Genomic DNA, 18,828 nt, shown 5'->3' on the forward strand with positions numbered 1-18,828 from the left:
TGTTTGGATCATTTTGAAAAAGACATTTTATTTTTTGGGGACGTTACAAGGCTTAGAAGTTTGTAAGCAAATCTTGAAATTTTTTGGAAAATTTCCAAAACCCACTTTTTAAGTACCAGTTCAGGTCTGAAGTCACTTTGTGAGGCTTACATAATAGAAACCACAAAAAAAATTACCCCATTTTAGAAACTACACCCCTCAAGGTATACAAAACTGATTTTACAAACTTTGTTAACCCTTTAGGTGTTCCACAAGGAACGCCATATGGTTTTTGGAAGGCAGATTTAGCTGAACTGGTTTTTGGATGCCATGTCCCATTTGAAGCCCCCCTGATGCACCCCTACAGTAGAAACTCAAAAAAGTGACCACATTTCAGAAACTACGGGATAAGGTACCAGCTTTATTGGTACTATTTTGGGGTACATATGATTTTAATTGCTCTATATTAAGTTTTTTGTGAGACAAGGTAACCAAAAAAATTTATGTTTTAGCACCGTTTTTATTTTTAACAACATTTATCTGACAGGTTAGATCATGCGCTATTTATATAGAGCAGGTTGTTACGGACGCAATGATATCAAATATGTCTACTTTCTATGATAATTGTTTCAGTTTTACATAATAAAGCATTTTTGAAAACAAAAATTAGGTTTTTGTATCTCCATTTTCTGAACGCCCTATTTTTTTTTCTGCCGATCATCTTATACAGGGGCTTGTTTTTTGCAGGAAGAGTTGACTTTTTATTGGTACAATTTTTGGGTACATATGATTTTTTCATCATTTATTATTACACTTTATGGGGCAAGGTGACCAAAAAATTGGTTGTTTTGGAGCAGTTTTTATTTATTTTTTACAGCGTTTTTTTTTATAGAGTAGATCGTTACGGACGTGGCAATACCTAATATGTCTACTTTTTCTTATTTATTTAATTTTTACACAATAATAGCATTTTTGAAACCGAAATAATGATATTTTAGTGTATCCATAGTCTGAGAGCCATAGATTTTTTCTTTTTTGACCGATTCTCTTAGGTAGGGTCTCATTTTTTGCGGGATGAGGTGACGGTCTGGTACTATTTTGGGGGGCATACGCCTTTTTGATCACTTGCTGTTGCAATTTTTGTGCTGTAATGTGATAAAAATGGCTTTATTTACACTGTTTATTTTTTTTTTTTTACGGTGTTTACCAGTGGATAGGTCATGTGATATTTTTTATAGAGCTGGTTGTTACAGACATGGAGATACCTAATATGCAGACTTTTTTTTTTTTTTTTCACTTTAGCACAATAATAGCAGTTTTGAAACAACAAAAAATGATGTTTTAGTGTCTCAATGTTCTGAGAGCTATAGTTTTTTTTTTATTTTTTGGGAGATTGCCTTAGATAGGGGCTCATTTTTTGCAGGATGAGGTGACAGATTTATTGATGCCATTTTGTGGGACATACGCCTTTTTGATCGCTTGGTGTTGCACTTTTTGTGATGTAAGGTGACAAAAATGGCTTTTCTCCAAACCTTTTTTTTTATGGTGTTTATCGGACAGGGTGCATCATGTGGAATATTTATAGAGCTGGTCATTACGGACGCGGCGATACCTAATATGTGTATTTTTTTCTGTTTTTTATTATAAAATAAGGGGAAAGGGGCGTTTTTTTCATTTTTTACTTTATTAATTTTATTACTTTATTAATTTTATTAAAAACACATTTTTTTACATTTTTTTCTTTACTTTATTTCTGATGTTCACTTTTGGGGGTCTGAGCCACTCTGCAATGCATTACAAAACTTATGTATTGTATTGCATTGCCTGTTAGTGTATGACACTGAGTCATACACTAACAGGTTGCATAGGAGACCCAGCCTGAGTCTGGATCTCCTCGGCACCCTTAGAAGGCAGTTCCCGATGCCATGCAAGTCATGTGTCGGGAAGGGATTAAAATACATGTTCCTAAGACCATACCTTTTACACATGTTCCTAAGACCATCACTTTACAGTAGACATTTGTATGTACTAGTGCTTAAAGAGGTACTCCCATCTGGGACATTGATGGCAGATCGCCTGGATATGCTTATCACATCTGAGACCCGCTTCTATCTCCAGAACGGGACCCCAAAATGAACAGGGAGAAGCTGGACATGTTCAATCACCCTCCATTCATCACTATGGGAGATCCAAAAACAGCAAAGCCCTGGCTCGGCTATTTTCAGAACTCCATAGCGTTCAATGAAGAGCACACTGCACATGCGTAGAGTGCTATCCTTCACAGGGGCCCCGTTCTTTAGATAGGATCGGTTCCCAGAGGTGGGTCCTGCACCTATCTGACATTGATGGCCTTTCCTAGGTCAACCCCCTCTTATGTAAAAATCGTTTTCTCACAATGTGCATGGTCACATTGTTACTACAATTTTCCCCATTGCAATAAAGAGGTAAAACCAAGGCTGAAAAAAAAAAAAGGTGGTGCACAATTTCTATGCCAAGATAGAGTGACAGACAATTGACGTTGCTCAGTTTAGGACACCCACAAGACTTAATTTTCCACTGGGTCCCTTAGGACAGAGAGGGACCTGGAGCCATGGAGGAAAGAGATGCCCAGGAATCTGTTTCCTGTATATGAAAAGTGCATTTGAATTGACAATATCTAATGTTTTTTCTACCTGAACAGATTACAAGGCTTATTTCCAGAATGCATCTTAAAGGAATAAAAATAGGATGAAAAAAGAGACTTTATTCTATAAAGATAAAGAAGCTGAGACAGTTTAGAAACGCGTCTAGATTAATCCACACCGCCTGCGATATACCAGCAAGATATCAAGACAGTTCAATCACCTACTCCACAATGAGCGACAGTACACTGCTAGCAAAAACTGTAGTAATGGATGAATTGAGCTCATAACCCAGCATGGTAACAACAGGTACGGCTCCTCAAAAACAGACTTTAGGAGACGCACGCTATGTCAACGCTTGGACGCTGAAGCGTACAGCACCTGAACATAGCTGCCACTTTGTGAGCCAACAGAGGCTTCTACCTACCAACTGCGGGATTGACCACAAAGTTTTGTAGGGCATTGAAAGGCATTAACATTTGTCATTTATCTTGACCAATTATCACAACCAATTATTATATGTTGTTTGCAGGAATTATTTGAATCAGGGCTTAATTGTCTGCGTTACTCAGCAGTCGAAATTATTCATTTGAATGCTTTTTAAGGTGCCAATCCACATAGTAACTTTGGCTGCATCAAATTGCTACTTTTAAGATGGTTTTAACCTCCTAACAATAAAATTGGAAAAACACTCCCAAAAATGTCATTTTTAACATTATTTTGTGGAATATATTTACAGCGTTCACATGATAACTTTATTATGTTGGTCAGTACACATATGTTACTGATATATATATATATATATATATATATATATATATATATATATATATGTCAGATCCTCAACTGCCCCCCTCCCTCCTTCAGACTGAAGAAGGGGAGCAGCTGCTTTAGTTGCTCATATCTCTGGATTAGTAGCAGCTAGAGATGTGTTGGTCTTGTGTGAATACTGGCATACAAGACCAGAATGACAGCATTATCTCCACTACATAGGAAGATATAGCTGTTAGAAATCAGGTGAATGTGAAAGTAAAAACAGGTTTCGCTGCTTTCACTTCCGACTCAATTTCTAACAGATATATCTCCGGATGTAGTGGAGATAATGCCGTGATTCTGGCTGAACTGTGAAGTCCTTTCCCCAAAGCCTAAGCAGAGCTTGGGCAAAACGGCAAACTGTTTGGCGGTTAAACACAGGACTTACCATCAATATTGCTGTACTTACGGGTGCTACCTGATATATGTTTGATATTTTATTACAGAATTGAACAGTTGAAGTTTTTTCTTCTCTATACCCACAAGGGCCTTGTGGATTTAGTGTAGTCTTTTGGAAAAACATTAACAATTAGATATATCTATACAGATGTTATTTTATTTTGTTTCCTATTTATATACTACATTTTTATATATTGCATCTTAAGGATACAATTTTATGAATATTAATGTTATGTCTATTAACAGATTGACATTGGTGAGTTATTAAAGAGAAACATATTACATTTTTCATTTTTTTATTTGTACATTTATATACAGTATATTTTATTTGGTAAGCTTAGAGGGAAAGTTGCTATTTCACTCAGCTCTTGCTATTGTTTTATTCTGTGGTTACAGAGATTTACCAGCACTTTCAGCCTACTAGCCATCCTTATCTTGATATTGCTATTTCCATTATTTAAATTTTACAGTTGTGAGACATGAGTTAATGTACCTTTTACCATCAGCCCCTCGCTATCTTTCCATTTTCTTACCTTTTTATTTTCCCTACATATATAAAGTGCCACCACTTCCACTCCAATCTCTAAACAAGCGAATCTAGATATGTAGGGTATTAGTGCTTTTAGCATACTTTTATACCTTTAGGGTTGTTGGGATTTGTGGTTGTTACACACTACCTGCCTTACAATTGTAGGTAGAAAGTACTATTTTTTTTATTTTTTTTATCAACTTTTTGCTTGAGACCAAAAGTGACATGCAAGGTGAGGAACACAAAAAGTTTTTCCAAAATGAGTGCGACATCTCATTAAAAAGTATCCTAGTGCAGAATTAGTATAAATCATGTAATGACTCTTTGAAACTACCTATTTATTAACTCAGAATCAGAATGAAGAAGGATATACCAAACAGCTTTGAGTAATTATACGTCAGACAAATAGTTTTACTGTGTTGCATAAATTGGAAGTTTAAATTAAATTTCTAGTATAGAGGTTGGTAACCCGGTAAGTTTTTTTTCCCCCACATTTATGCAAAGATACATTAAAATTAAAACATTTTATAAGGTCACCCTATTAGCAATCCAAATTTTATTAGCCATATAAAAAGTGTACAGCCAGAAACTGGAAATTATTAAAACATTCTTACCTGGGAAGAACTCATAAATCAAATTAATTGCCTAGTTAAGATGGAAGAAATTAAGTTTTCATTATTCAGGCAAAACAATTATTGAAGTACATTTGTTACTGCTGGAACTGATCTATACTGAATATACTAACTCTTTGTAAAGTGGGCGTATTATTTTTATGTATGTCCAAAGCTCAGTCATGCAGCAATGCGTTTTGTCCAGTTTGTAAAGTGCTGAGTTTGATAGTGCCTTATAAATAAAAGAAGTGAGCAATTATTCAAAGAATATAATATACTATGGTACCGCGCGATGCACTCCCTACCCACCTTCACTGTTGTCAGTGCCTTGAAAACACAATATACAATGGCTTTAAGCTCCCAGATTAGTATTTACCTGTTTCTGAGTTCTGCTTATTCAACTGTATGTTCGCGTTTTCTCGAACGGTCTGGGGAAAGATTAGATCAGCTCAGGGGATGTCAGCAGTATTTTTTCTAGCCAGCTGTAATAAGTTGCTAGAATATTTCCTACCCGAGAGACGGTTGGCAACAGCATCCAACTCCACACGACGTGCCTGGTCCGCAGAACAATTTTGTATAGTTTGAATGAATTCCCCCTTGGGAATGTTATTAAGAACGTGTGGCACATAACAGGATGTCGCGTGGAGGATGGTGTTCCCCGCCGTTTCCTTACAGTAAGTATGGGAGATCACCTTGTTATTCCCTATATAGCCAGTTAGAAGAAGATCTAAAAATGGGAAGGTGGAAGCATCATGATGTAGAGTGAATTTCAGACCACAAGTATTATCATTGAGGAAATCTCCAAGGAGAGGCACGGCTGCCACATCACCGGACCAAATAAAGAGTAGGTCATCGATGTAGCGACCATACCACTCCAGGGAGGTCCCCATGGGTTGAATTGTGTAAAAAGGTGACAATGCTCCCACCATGCCATGTACAGTTGCAAGAAAAAGTATGTGAACCCTTTGGAATGATATGGATTTCTGCACAAATTGGTCATAAAATGTGATCTGATCTTCATCTAAGTCACAACAATAGACAATCACAGTCTGCTTAAACTAATAAAAAGAATTAAATTTTACCATGTTTTTATTGAACATACCATGTAAACATTCACAGTACAGGTGGAAAAAGTATGTGAACTCCTAGACTAATGACATCTCCAAGAGCTAATTGGAGTGAGGTGTCAGCCAACTGGAGTCCAATCAATGAGATGAGATTGGAGGTGTTGGTTACAGATGCCCTGCCCTATAAAAAACACACACCAGTTCTGGGTTTGCATTTCACAAGAAGCATTGCCTGATATGAATAATGCCTCGCACAAAAGAGGTCTCAGAAAACCTATGATTAAAAATTGTTGACTTGCATAAAGCTGGAAAGGGTTATAAAAGTATCTCCAAATGCCTTGCTGTTCATCAGTCCACGGTAAGATAAATTGTCCCTAGGAGTGGCCGTCCTGTAAAGATGACTGCAAGAGCACAGCGCAGACTGCTCAATGAGGTGAATAAGAATCCTAGAGTGTCAGCTAAAGACTTACAAAAGTCTCTGGCATATGCTAACATCCCTGTTAGCGAATCTACGATACGTAAAACACTGAACAAGAATGGATTTCATGGAAGGATACCACAGAGGAAGCCACTGCTGTCCAAAAAAAACATTACTGCACGTTTACAGTTTGCACAAGAGCACCTGGATGAAACCAAAGTTGAGTTGTTTGGAAGAAACACACAAAACTATGTGTGGAGAAAAAGAGGCACAGCACACCAACATCAAAACCTCATCCCAACTGTGAAGTATGGTGGTGGGGGCATCATGGTTTGGGGCTGCTTTGCTGCATCAGGGCCTGGACGGATTGATATCATCGAAGGAAAAATGAATTCCCAAGTTTATCAAGACATTTTGCAGGAGAACTTAAGGCCATCTGTCCAGCAGCTGAAGCTCAACAGAAGATGGGTGTTGCAACAGGACAACGACCCAAAGCATAGAAGTAAATCAACAACAGAATGGCTTAAACAGAAGAAAATAAGCCTTCTGGAGTGGCCCAGTCAGAGTCCTGACCTCAACCCGATTGAGATGCTGTGGCATGACCTCAAGAAAGCGATTCACACCAGACATCCCAAGAATATTGCTGAACTGAAACAGTTCTGTAAAGAGGAATGGTCAAGAATTACTCCTGACCGTTGTGCACGTCTGATCTGCAACTACAGGAAATGTTTGGTTGAAGTTATTGCTGCCAATGTTTACATGGTGTGTTCAATAAAAACATGGTAACATTTAATTCTTTGTGTGTTATTAGTTTAAGCAGACTGTGATTGTCTATTGTTGTGACTTAGATGAAGATCAGATCACATTTTATGACCAATTTGTGCAGAAATCCATATCATTCCAAAGGGTTCACATACTTTTTCTTGCAACTGTATATATTGGCCAGAAGGGGAGAATTTCGCTCCCATGGAAACTCCTGTCAGCTGAGGAAAAAAACGGTGATCAAACATGAAAAAATTGTGTTGTAGCAAAAACATAACCACTTGACAAATGAAATCCTGAAAGGCAAGAGAAAAATCAGCATCAATTTGAAGAAACCATTGCAATGAAACAATGGCTAACTCATGAGGGATGACAGTATACAGCGAAGGCTTGGAGATCTGCCCTCGTATCCTGTAGGAAACCTGGAATGCACTGGACAAATGGCTGTAAAATACTGTCCACCCAGGCTGACAATCTCTCTGAAAATGAGCCGATGTCTGACACTATCGGGCGCATAGGTGGAGGTAAACCTATCTTGTGAATTTTTGGGAGAGAATGAAATATAGGGATGAGGAACAAAAATAAAGTCAATCTGCCTCTGATCCATAAAACCCTGTTGAAAACCCACATATAAAATGGTAGAGAGTTCCTGCTGATAGAGGGGTGTGGGATCGTGGGCAAGCACCCTATATGTATTGGCATCCTCCAGCATTGCCAGATTTTGTGATTTGCAAATGAGCTTGTCCAAGATCACCACAGCACCTCCCTTATCAGCCCGCTTGGTAGTAATGTCAGGCAAACGCTCAAATTCCCGTAGCGCTAGTCGCTAATGATAAGTTAAATTCTTGGGGGACCTGTTCACACCCGAAGACTGAACAGAGGCCTCCAGAGCAAATAAATCTAACTCAACTCATTTCTGAAACCTATCCAATGCGGGTGTACTTGATTGGACGGGATAGAAGTTATGGTTATAAGTAACAAAATTATGTGCAAAATCATGAGAAGAAATACATTCAGGACGGGGTCGAGATGGCTGCATGAAAGAAATATTAGCAAGTTACACCAGAAGGGACAGTGCTTAGCTAAATGGGCAGGGCTTAGCTAAATGAGCAGGGCTAAGCTGAATGGGCAGGGCTAAGCTGAAGAGACAGGGCTCAGCTGTCACGGATGAGAGTGGGGGAAACACTCATCCGTGCGATGTTATGGATAAGAAAGCTGCTAGGCCTGGACAACAGAATTAGGGAGCAGGTCCCCCCCTGAAGTGTCCCTAACTCTGACCCTTACTCCTAACTGTATGAGCCAACCCAGAAGGTAGGAGGGCTCATACTCAGGAACCTCGAGTCCCTACTAGCCCTCAAGAGATCCCTGGACTAGGAGCAGGGTAAGACGACCTGTTCCTCCTAGACACGGAGGAACAGGAGTCTCACTGGCCAAGCTGCAAGGAAAGGGGAACATCAACAGCATATGGATATGGCAGGCGAGTGAAACCACTTCCACACCTGCCTGCCACAGACACACTGACTGGAACCCGTGCTTAATAGCTGTTATCCACACCAAACACAAAAGGACACAGCACACAACATAAACTCACACAGGAAACCAGATCCATAACTGCAATAAGATGAGACTCCACACAAACATAAGCATAACATCAATACATTCGTTTTATGACCACAAGGGTGGCCCTCACTGGACAGATGGTATAAGACCAGGAGGATGACTCCAGCATAAGGCATGGCTGGAGTACCCCTCAGCTACAGGGATGCAGCAGAGGCTAAATAGCCCAAGTAGCCACACCCACACACACAAACTAGGAAAGGAGTTAACCCTTCCAACACCAGACAAGGTAAGTGTCACTTAAAGGGGAAATGCACACATGACATAAATCCCGTGCACACCAAACAGGGAAAGTGAACACATACAGTACAGACCAAAAGTTTGGACACACCTTCTCATTCAAAGAGTTTTCTTTATTTTCATGACTATGAAAATAGTAGATTCACACTGAAGGCATCAAAACTATGAATTAACACATGTGGAATTATATACATAACAAACAAGTGTGAAACAACTGAAAATATGTCATATTCTAGGTTCTTCAAAGTAGCCACCTTTTGCTTTGATTACTGCTTTGCACACTCTTGGCATTCTCTTGATGAGCTTCAAGAGGTAGTCCCCTGAAATGGTTTTCACTTCACAGGTGTGCCCTGTCAGGTTTAATAGGTGGGATTTCTTGCCTTATAAATGGGCTTGGGACCATCAGTGGCGTTGAGGAGAAGTCAGGTGGATACACAGCTGATAGTCCTACTGAATAGACTGTTAGAATTTGTATTATGGCAAGAAAAAAGCAGCTAAGTAAAGAAAAACGAGTGGCCATCATTACTTTAAGAAATGAAGGTCAGTCAGTCAGCCGAAAAAATTGGGAAAACTTTGAAAGTGAGGGCTATTTCACCATGAAGGAGAGTGATGGGGTGCTGCGCCAAATGACCTGGCCTCCACAGTCACCGGACCTAAACCCAATCGAGATGGTTTGGGGTGAGCTGGACCGCAGAGTGAAGGCAAAAGGGCCAACAAGTGCTAAGCATCTCTGGGAACTCCTTCAAGACTGTTGGAAGACCATTTCAGGGGACTACCTCTTGAAGCTCATCAAGAGAATGCCAAGAGTGTGCAAAGCAGTAATCAAAGCAAAAGGTGGCTACTTTGAAGAACCTAGAATATGACATATTTTCAGTTGTTTCACACTTGTTTGTTATGTATATAATTCCACATGTGTTAATTCATAGTTTTGATGCCTTCATAGTCATGAAAATAAAGAAAACTCTTTGAATGAGAAGGTGTGTCCAAACTTTTGGTCTGTACTGTACATACATATGTTGCCAGATGCAACCGCATGCCTTGACAGCGAGCCGCCTAGCAACCAGCTCATGCTGCTACACTGCCAAACCTCATTATGTTGCCAGCAGCAACCACACGTGAGACAAACATACAAAGTGTCCTCACCTGCGGTAGACAACAAGCAGACCACTGGCAACTGCATGCGACACAAAGAGTCACGACCATAGGCCTTGACATCAGCTCAAGAGACTGGGCTTAGCTGAAGAGAGAAGGTTTAGCTGAAGAGACATGGTTTAGCTGAAGTGGCAGGGCTTAGCAGAATAGGTGGGGCTTAGCTGAAGGGACAAGACCTAACTAAGTCTTCATTTTAGAGAGAGCAGTACACTTGTCTTACACCTCATTTTTCACATGCACTAGGAATGGAGAAGGAGAAGGCAAAAGAAGAAAACATGCCGTTCTAGGACAACAGTAGAAAAAATATTTTTCTTCTCATTTGTTCCCTGGGTAAAATACAGATCACTGAATGCCTAGTAGAGAAAATTCCTGTCTCATTTGCTAATGGCTTTTCTATGGGGCCTATGATTACTGGGTACTCCTATGCATGGTTTAAAGGGCATCTATCTGCAGAATCAACCTTATTAAGCTAGCCATAATGCCTAGTATGGCTGACCCTGCTGATTAAACCATAGCTTTTTTTCCCCAATCTGCTGCTGTATTTAGAAGATAAAACTGCTATCAAAATATACAAATAAAGGTTTATGTGCACTGATATCGAGCCCTAGCAGCCCTGTGCATGCTTGCTCCTCTACTCTGCTTCCCTGGAAACTCTTGCATCCACTTGGATAACTGTACCTGTTAGTGGAGGGAGAAGTGAGGGTGCATGGCCTAGGGCCCACAGACATTGATGGCATTTTGTTAAGATATGCCATCACTGTCAGATAGTTGTGGGTCCCACCTCTGATTACCGCTATTTTCTCCAGAATAGGGCCCCCCTGAAGTGAAGGAAATCAAACCAAGCATGCGCAGAGTGCTCTCCATTTTCTGCTATAAGAGTTCCCAAATTTAGCTGAGTGAGCATGCTCGGCTATTTGGGAAGTACCATAATGGTGAATGGAGAGTGCACACTATAGGACTGCCAGAAAAAGCCAAGCCAGCAGTGGGCTATTTTCGGAACTCCCAAAGCGGTGAATTGAGGGTGGAAGCATTTGCATGGTGCACTCTCCTGTCACCGCCAGTTCTGTGAGAATGTCTGGCAGAAGTTCTTCTCTACCTCTTGTATGATGTTCTTTGTTTTGGTTTCACTTTCTCATCTCCTTTCCTTCTGCCAGGTGTCACTTATTTAGACTAATCGTCTTCCTTTATATTCCCTCCCATACTGCCTCACTTTGCGGTTTAAACTACTTCCTGGATGAAGTGTTCACTGCTGGAGGCTGCTTCTGCTGTTTGCTCAGATAAGTCCTTTACTTTATTGTGTTTCCTTGCTGGCTTGATTCTAGGTGACTCTGACTCCGTCCGTATTAAGTGCAGGGAGCCGGTGGTTGTGTCCCCTCACTATTATAGGGTTTTCAGGTGTCACACAGACTTAGGTACGTGGGCATGCAATCGTCTACCATCGAGACCCTTGCATGTGCATAGCAGTCAGGGAGAGCTCTTAGGGTTTTATAGGGCTCATCTATAAGCTCCTTAATTTGGGATCAAGCCAGTCGCTCGTTTATTCATAAGTTCCAGCTATCTGCAAACTTCATCCGTGACATTTTCTTTCACTTGGGGCGACCCGTTCTGGAGATAGTAGTAGGTACCAGAGGTGGGACCTGTACCTATCTGACATTTATGGCATATCCTAGCAGTATACTATTAATGCCTGAGATGGGAATACCCCTTTATGCCCTAATTTTTATATTTTTAAAAAACATTTATTTCACCTAAATGCAGCAACAGATTGGGGGAAGAAAGGTATAGTTTTAATCAGTCCACCCTGCCCAGCGTTATGACTGGTTTAATAAGGTTGATTCTGCTGACAGACGTCCTTTTAAAGTGTCACGTTTGAGCATCTTTTCAGTTTTATGTCAAGCATCATAACTAAGTATTTTGTTATCTTTATTACAAACATCTCTTTTATTTTTTGCATATACTTTTGGCACAGGTGGTGTACAGGGATGACAGCAAAATTAATACTTTCCGCAGTGATTATGTGTTTGCTGCAGCTTCCCTGCAGCTTCTCTATGAGATGTCAGCAGACACAGATAGTTTTATGACTGTTCCTGTGTCTGCTGCACCACCGATATAGTCTTCTGGAAAAGCGGCTTGAAGTATGCTGACATTTTTGCATGGCAATGGCGTGGAACCTCCGCTGCCCGGCTCTATTTTTGTAAGGCTCCCTGAAAGTGAAGTAGAGAATGGTAGCATGGGTTCACTGAAGAAATAGATAACAGACATTTCCCCGAGAAAGGACAAATTTACTGTTTATTGAAGGGCATATTTCTGGCAGAGATAGGTAGAAAATGTAGCTAAAAAGCAACTTTTATTATATTGGTTTAAAAGTAACAAGAGCAAAAGCCATATGCATAAGACAAGCAGCATATCATATAGATGCCTTTTAGGACAGAAGCCTTGACGTATTGCCTTGGCATTTAATTCTATCTTTCCTTTAAGCTTCATAGTGGATGGAAGAAAAAGTCACGCTTGCGGAATAGAGGTTAAAGTGAAGCAAAAAAGAGAGACTTTCTGTCTCAATTGCAGCTGTTATGTACAACGTGACACCATTATCATCCTAAAGTCACTGAGATGAGCACACCGCCTCAGCTTCATAAAGGGCTTTAATGTAAGAACCCAAAACATTGCCATTTTATTGTCTTGTGCACTTATAATACAGCTGGAATACAATGATTCACTAAAGCACTTAAAGGCTATGTACACCTTTGGTGACAATTTTTTTTGAACTATTGCATTGTACTTATTTTGAGCTAAAAATCTTTTTTTCAATTGGTCTTTATTAAAAATATGGAATTGTTTTTTATGCACATAGCTGAGCTGCTGTAGTAGCAGCCTGTGGATTTTTTGTCTTTTCCGTCATCTGGGGAGCAGACAGACTCCTCATCTCTGTTCTCTGACATAAATAAACACTCATAAAAGCTCATTTCTGATCTTACTGATAAGAATGTGCCTTAAATAAGTGTTTATGACCTCTCAGTAGTCTAGAGAAGAGGGTTATTAGATGACTGGTACAAAGTGAAAGTACCATTCACACAGTTATAAAAACAGTTATCCCTTTGTGACAGAATGGCTCAATATTTTTAATAAAGGCCAATTCAAAATATGATTTTTAGCCAAAAATGAGTGAAATGCAATTATAAACAAAAATTGCCTCCAAATGTGTACCATAGTAACATAGTTTATAAGGCTGAAAAAATACATCTGTCCATCCAGTTCAGCCTGTTATCCTGCAAGTTGATCCAGGGAAAGGCAAAAAAAAAAAACTGTGAGGTAGAAACCAATTTTCCTCACTTTACGGGAAAAAAAATTCCTTTTCGACTCCAATTAAGCAATCAGAATAACTCCCTGGATCAATGACCCCTCTCTAGTAGCTATAGCCTATAATATTATTACACTCCAGAAATACATCCAGGTCCCTCTTGAATTCCTTTATTGTACTCACCATCACCACCTCCTCAGGCAGAGAGTTCCATAGTCTCACTGCTCTTACCGAAAAGAATACTCTTCTATGTTTGTGTAGAAACCTTCTTTCCTCCAGATGCAGAGGATGTCCCCTCTTCACAGTCACAGTCCTAGGAATAAATAGATGATGGGGGTGATCTCTGTACTGACCCCTGATAGATTTATACACAGTTATTAGATCTCCTTTAAATCTGGCATGCTGTCTTTTATTGGAGGGGTTTGTAGTTATTAACTCATTAAAAAAGGACGTGCACCCACACTCGCCCTAAAGAGGACCTGTCGCCTCTCCTGACATGTCTGTTTTATTAACTACAGTACTTGCATCCTCCATGTAATAACATTTCTGGAGCATTTATTGTTTTATTATTATTATATTATTTATTTATTATTATTCCTGCTAGAAGTTATGAATGAATTGCCTGCAGGTCAGATGGGTGTTACCAGTTTGGGGTTGTGTCCCTGCACACTCTGACACTATCCAATCAGTACTGCCAGTGTTAGACTATGCAGGGACACCCCCCACCTGGTAACACTCAACCGGACCTTCTGGCAATTCATTCATAAACTTTTAGAAGGAATAATAAAGGAAAGATACAACACAGAGTCATAAGAATAGATGCTCCAGAATTGTTATTACATGGGGAATGCAAGTAGTTACTAAAGCAGGCATGTCAGGAGAGGTGAGAGGGTGACTACCACTGTGTCCACAAGAGTATGCAGCTTCAGCATGTCACTTCAGCAAGTAGTTCTGAATGCTAAGAAGCAGTACATACTTAAGACTAACTGTACAAGGCAAGCTCTGTCCATGAAGTTAGATTAGAATAGGAATTTCAGTTATGGATCAGAACTTGCCCTAAAAAAAAATTATTTTACATGCCACCGAAAGAAGGTGTTTTTTTTTAGTTTTTTTTAAATGCCTGAAATGCATGGTATTATTTGGAAACCAAATAAAAAATGCATAAATTTAATGCCATTTTTACAAGCCTTTTTTTGGTGCATTTTTATTTGCCTATTGAATTACAGACTGCCAAGTGAGTTTACAAGCACCATAGAAATGCTGTAGAGGGTTGAGCGAACCCGAACTGCGGGTTCGTACCGAACTTTGCGATTTGGGGTACCTGGATCCGAACCCGGACTTTTTCACTGAAGTTTGGGTTTGGTTTGAGTGTTCGGGTGATTTTCTTATTTGCCATTATAACATGGTTATAACGGAAAATAATAGCATTCGTAAGACAGGCCATTGAGGGGTTAAAAATAATTTAAAAAAACTCACCTCATCCACTTGATCGCGCAGCTCGTATCCTCTTCTTTCTGCAGGACCTGCAAAAGGACCTGCGATGATGTCACCGTGCTCACCACGTGGTGAGTGCGGTGATGTCATCACAGGTCCTGCTGAATGAAGATAGAAGGACGACATGGTGAGCTCGGTGACGTCACTGCAGGACCTTCTATCTTCATTCAGCATGACCTGCGATGACGTCACCGCGCTAACCACGTGGTCCTTCTATCTTCATTCAGCAGGAATAGTGTTGATCGAGCACCAAAGTGCTCGGGTGCTCTGGCCGAACACATCGGGATGCTAGGGTGCTCTACCGAGCCCCCGAGTATAATGGAAGTCAATGGGAGAACCCAAGCAGTGGCGTTGCTAGGGCTGGTGTCACCCGGTGCGGTAGAAAATGGTGTCACCCCAACCTGCCCCGCAGCTCACCTGGTGTCACCCCAACCTGCCAACCGCAGCTCACCTGGTCCTGGTTCTGTCTGCAGCAGCTGTCTTCTCCTCTGTAGAGTCGGTGGCACAGACATTTCTTCTCTTCCCCTCCAGGCTCCATGGCACAGACATGTTTGTACATTTTGTCCCCCATCTCCCCCTCTCTGTTACAATTACAATACATTTACAGTGTCAGTACCTGATATATCACTGGGGTCTGGCTGGAGTGGGGTCGGTCTGGTCCTGGCTCCAATCTCAGCTGGCTCTGCCTTAAGGTGTCTTCTCCAACAGTCGTGCCACTGTGTTCTTCTGCTGCCAGCCTGGAGGGGCAGCTTTTACAGGCCACAGCAGACAGAGGCAGAGCAGCTCCGCCTCCTCTCCTCCCTCCGCCGCGGCCCCACTGACAGTCAGTGACGCCTCCTTTGGCCTGAGCCGGCACACATGTAGGCAGGACAGCCGCAGGCCCGCTGCCGCTGCCCGCACTGTAAGTAAAATTTAAATAGTATGTAAGGCCCCCGGACTTACTGCCGAAGTGCAATTTCAATATGTTACACAAGCATGTCAAACTCAAAGGTTCTGAACGGATCCACCGTCTGCATTATATGAGCGGATCCGTCTCAGACGGATACGCTTTGAACGCAAGTGTGAAAGTAGCCTTAGGGGCGAGAACCTGGGATCTTTCATCCCTTGTCCTATTCAGCTCTATCAGGGTGAATAGGACTTCACACTGTCCCTGCTGCTCTGTGCCTTGTGCACACAGCATCAGGGATGTTACCATGGCAACCAGGGCTTCTGTAGCGTCCTGGCTGCCATGGTAACTGATCGGAGCCCCAGGCTTACACAGCTGGGGCTCCGATCAGAAGCTGCCACTGCACCACCAATGAGGGGGAGGGGAGAGGTCCCTGTGGCCACTGCCACCAATGATTTTAATACTGGGGGGGGTTGAGAGGGGCTGGCGCACTGTGCCACCAATGATTTTAATGGGATGGGGGGTTGAGGGGGGGGGGCACACTGCACCACCAATGATAAATTACCCCTTTATACAGGAGGCTGGTACTGGCAGATCAGCAGTTAACCCCTCAGGTGCGGCACCTAAGGGGTTAACTGCCTCTGATCGCAGCTCCCTGTCAGCGGCAGGGTGCCGGCAATGCGATTCTGCTGCCGGCACCCGCCTCCTGTATTGTGTTAAAGACTGACTTTCACTATCATGCCACACAGAGCGGCGCCCAGCGATGTCTCAGCACTCACCATTAGTCCTGGGCGCCGCTCCGTTCGCCTGCAGTGCTCCATTACTGTCTCCTCTCCTGCTCCACATGCTGCTGATTACTATCGGAGCGATGGGAGGAGACATCAGCTTCACTAGTGGGCGTTCCTTCTTCCTGGCTGTAGCGCTGTCCAATCGCAGCGGAAGAGGAGACAGTAATGGAGCACTGCAGGCGAACGGAGCGGCGCCCAGGACTAATGGTGAGTGCTGAGACATCGCTGGGCGCCGCTCTGTGTGGGAAATGGGAATAGTCCTATCATTGGTGGCTCAGTGCGCCCGCCCCTCCTCCGCCCCTCCTCCGCCCCTCTCTCTTCATTGGTGGCGCAGTGCGCCCGCCCCTCCTCCCCCCCCTCTCTTCTCATTGGTGGCAGCGGCAGCAGCACAGGGGGAGGGAGGACAGCTTCCTTCTCCCCGTGCTGCTGAGAGAACATGAGCGCGCCGATAGCAGCGCGCTCATGTTCAGAGATACTAGACTGCCGGGCCGCAAAGATATTCATTGCGGGCCGCATGTTTGACACCCATGGCAGCCAGACCTACCAAGGTGATTAATGAAATGATGTAACACATTGAAATTGCACTTCGGCAGTAAGTCAGTCCGGCCCTCGGCGGCCGGGTGACACCCCATCAGACTGGTGTCACCCGGTGCGGCCCGCACCCCCCGCACCCCCCTTGCAACGCCACTGAACCCAAGCATTAAACCAGGTACCCCCTGCTCCGAAGAGGGGAGGGTGCCTGGTTCATAGGAAAAGGTCAGAAAATGATGGAAACACCACCTAAATGGTTCTGGAACAGTGTGGGGAGGATGTCTGGATGCATCTTGTACTCCCAGGTCGATGCTGGGAACGATGTTGTCCGAGTAGTACGCCACTTTTACAGACTGACAATAATACGCACCAAACCGAAGATAAAATCTATTTTAGAGGAAACATTTTTAGGAAACATTCTTTCCTGTATATTTACTTGTATATAAAGTGCAACTGCTGCCAAAAATTACAAGGAAGAGGCACTCCGATACAACCTGTATATCACATAAAGAAGGGCCTCATTCACATAGTGGTACAATTGTTGGGGTAGTGGGACTCCTACACTCATAAAGCCTATGCACTAAGTGAAAGGGCTGCCAAGAATTACAAGGAACCAGCACTCCAATACACCCTTTATTACACATAAAGGAGGGCATCATACACCCTTGAAAAATTATGATTGATGGCCTGCTGGTGAACCTCAAAAACATTTGGCGCAAAGGCCTGCTGATCTGACCATCTAAAACATTATGGGCGAGGGTCTTCTGCCGCTTTGGTGACTCTAGATAACCTGGGGCCGATCGCACGTCCCCCGTGACGGCGACGATCCATTCGGATGTCTACCCTATCAACTTTCGATTTATTTATTTTCAGCGCAAACCATGGTGACATGGGTAAAAGGGGGAATCATGGTTAGATTCCGGAGAGGGAGCCTGAGAAACAGCTATGGCTACCACATCCAAGCAAGGCAACATGCGCGCAAATTACCCAAGATTTTAGGTGCGGGCCTGCTGGTGATCTGACCCTTTAAAACATTATATGCGAGGGCCTTCAAGTGAGATGACCCTGTAAAAGATTGTAGGTGAAGGCCTGCTGGTGAGCTGACCCTGTAAAACATTGTAGGTGAGGACCTGCTGCTGAGCTGACCCTGTAAAACATTATATGCGAAGGGCATATATGCGAGGGCATTATATGCGACAAATAAGCATATGTTGATATGATGGAAGAGGAGAAGGAGGATGAGAAAAGGAAGATTCAACCATATACCCTTGTTTGTGGTGGAAGGGGTGCATGGGAATACAGTGTATTTAGTACATTATAAACAACACATTTAAAGTGCCTTTATATTCATCAGCTTTCCTCTGGTAAAGTCGAAAAGTCATGGTCAATCCAAGCCTAGTTCATTTTTATATGAGTCAATCTGTCAGCATTTTCAGTTGACAGGCGGATACGCTTATCTGTTATAATGCCACCAGTAACACTAAATACCCAAAAAGCTGGCAGCAGGGCAGGCCAGCACCTCCAAGGTGTAGAGCGCTTGGACACCCAGTAGTTGTAAGGCACTGAGGGATCATTGAGGACGCTGACACGGTCTGCTATGTACTCCTCCACCATCTTCCAAAA

The 18,828-nt window shown here is 42.3% G+C and overlaps 1 protein-coding gene across 2 annotated transcripts in view; it reads left to right on the forward strand.

Moving 5' to 3' along the window:
* Window positions 1-2,702, forward strand: part of LOC120979020 (histo-blood group ABO system transferase 2-like) — a 93,781-nt gene extending 91,079 nt beyond the window's left edge. For both annotated transcript variants that reach the window (XM_040407523.1, XM_040407525.1), the window contains one exon: window positions 2,660-2,702. The gene's annotated coding sequence lies outside the window, so the exon portion shown is untranslated. The remainder of the gene's footprint in view (window positions 1-2,659) is intronic.
* The last annotated feature ends 16,126 nt before the right edge of the window (window positions 2,703-18,828 follow it).

Source organism: Bufo bufo, chromosome 9 (genome assembly GCF_905171765.1).
Source record: "Bufo bufo chromosome 9, aBufBuf1.1, whole genome shotgun sequence".
Taxonomy (NCBI): domain Eukaryota; kingdom Metazoa; phylum Chordata; class Amphibia; order Anura; family Bufonidae; genus Bufo; species Bufo bufo.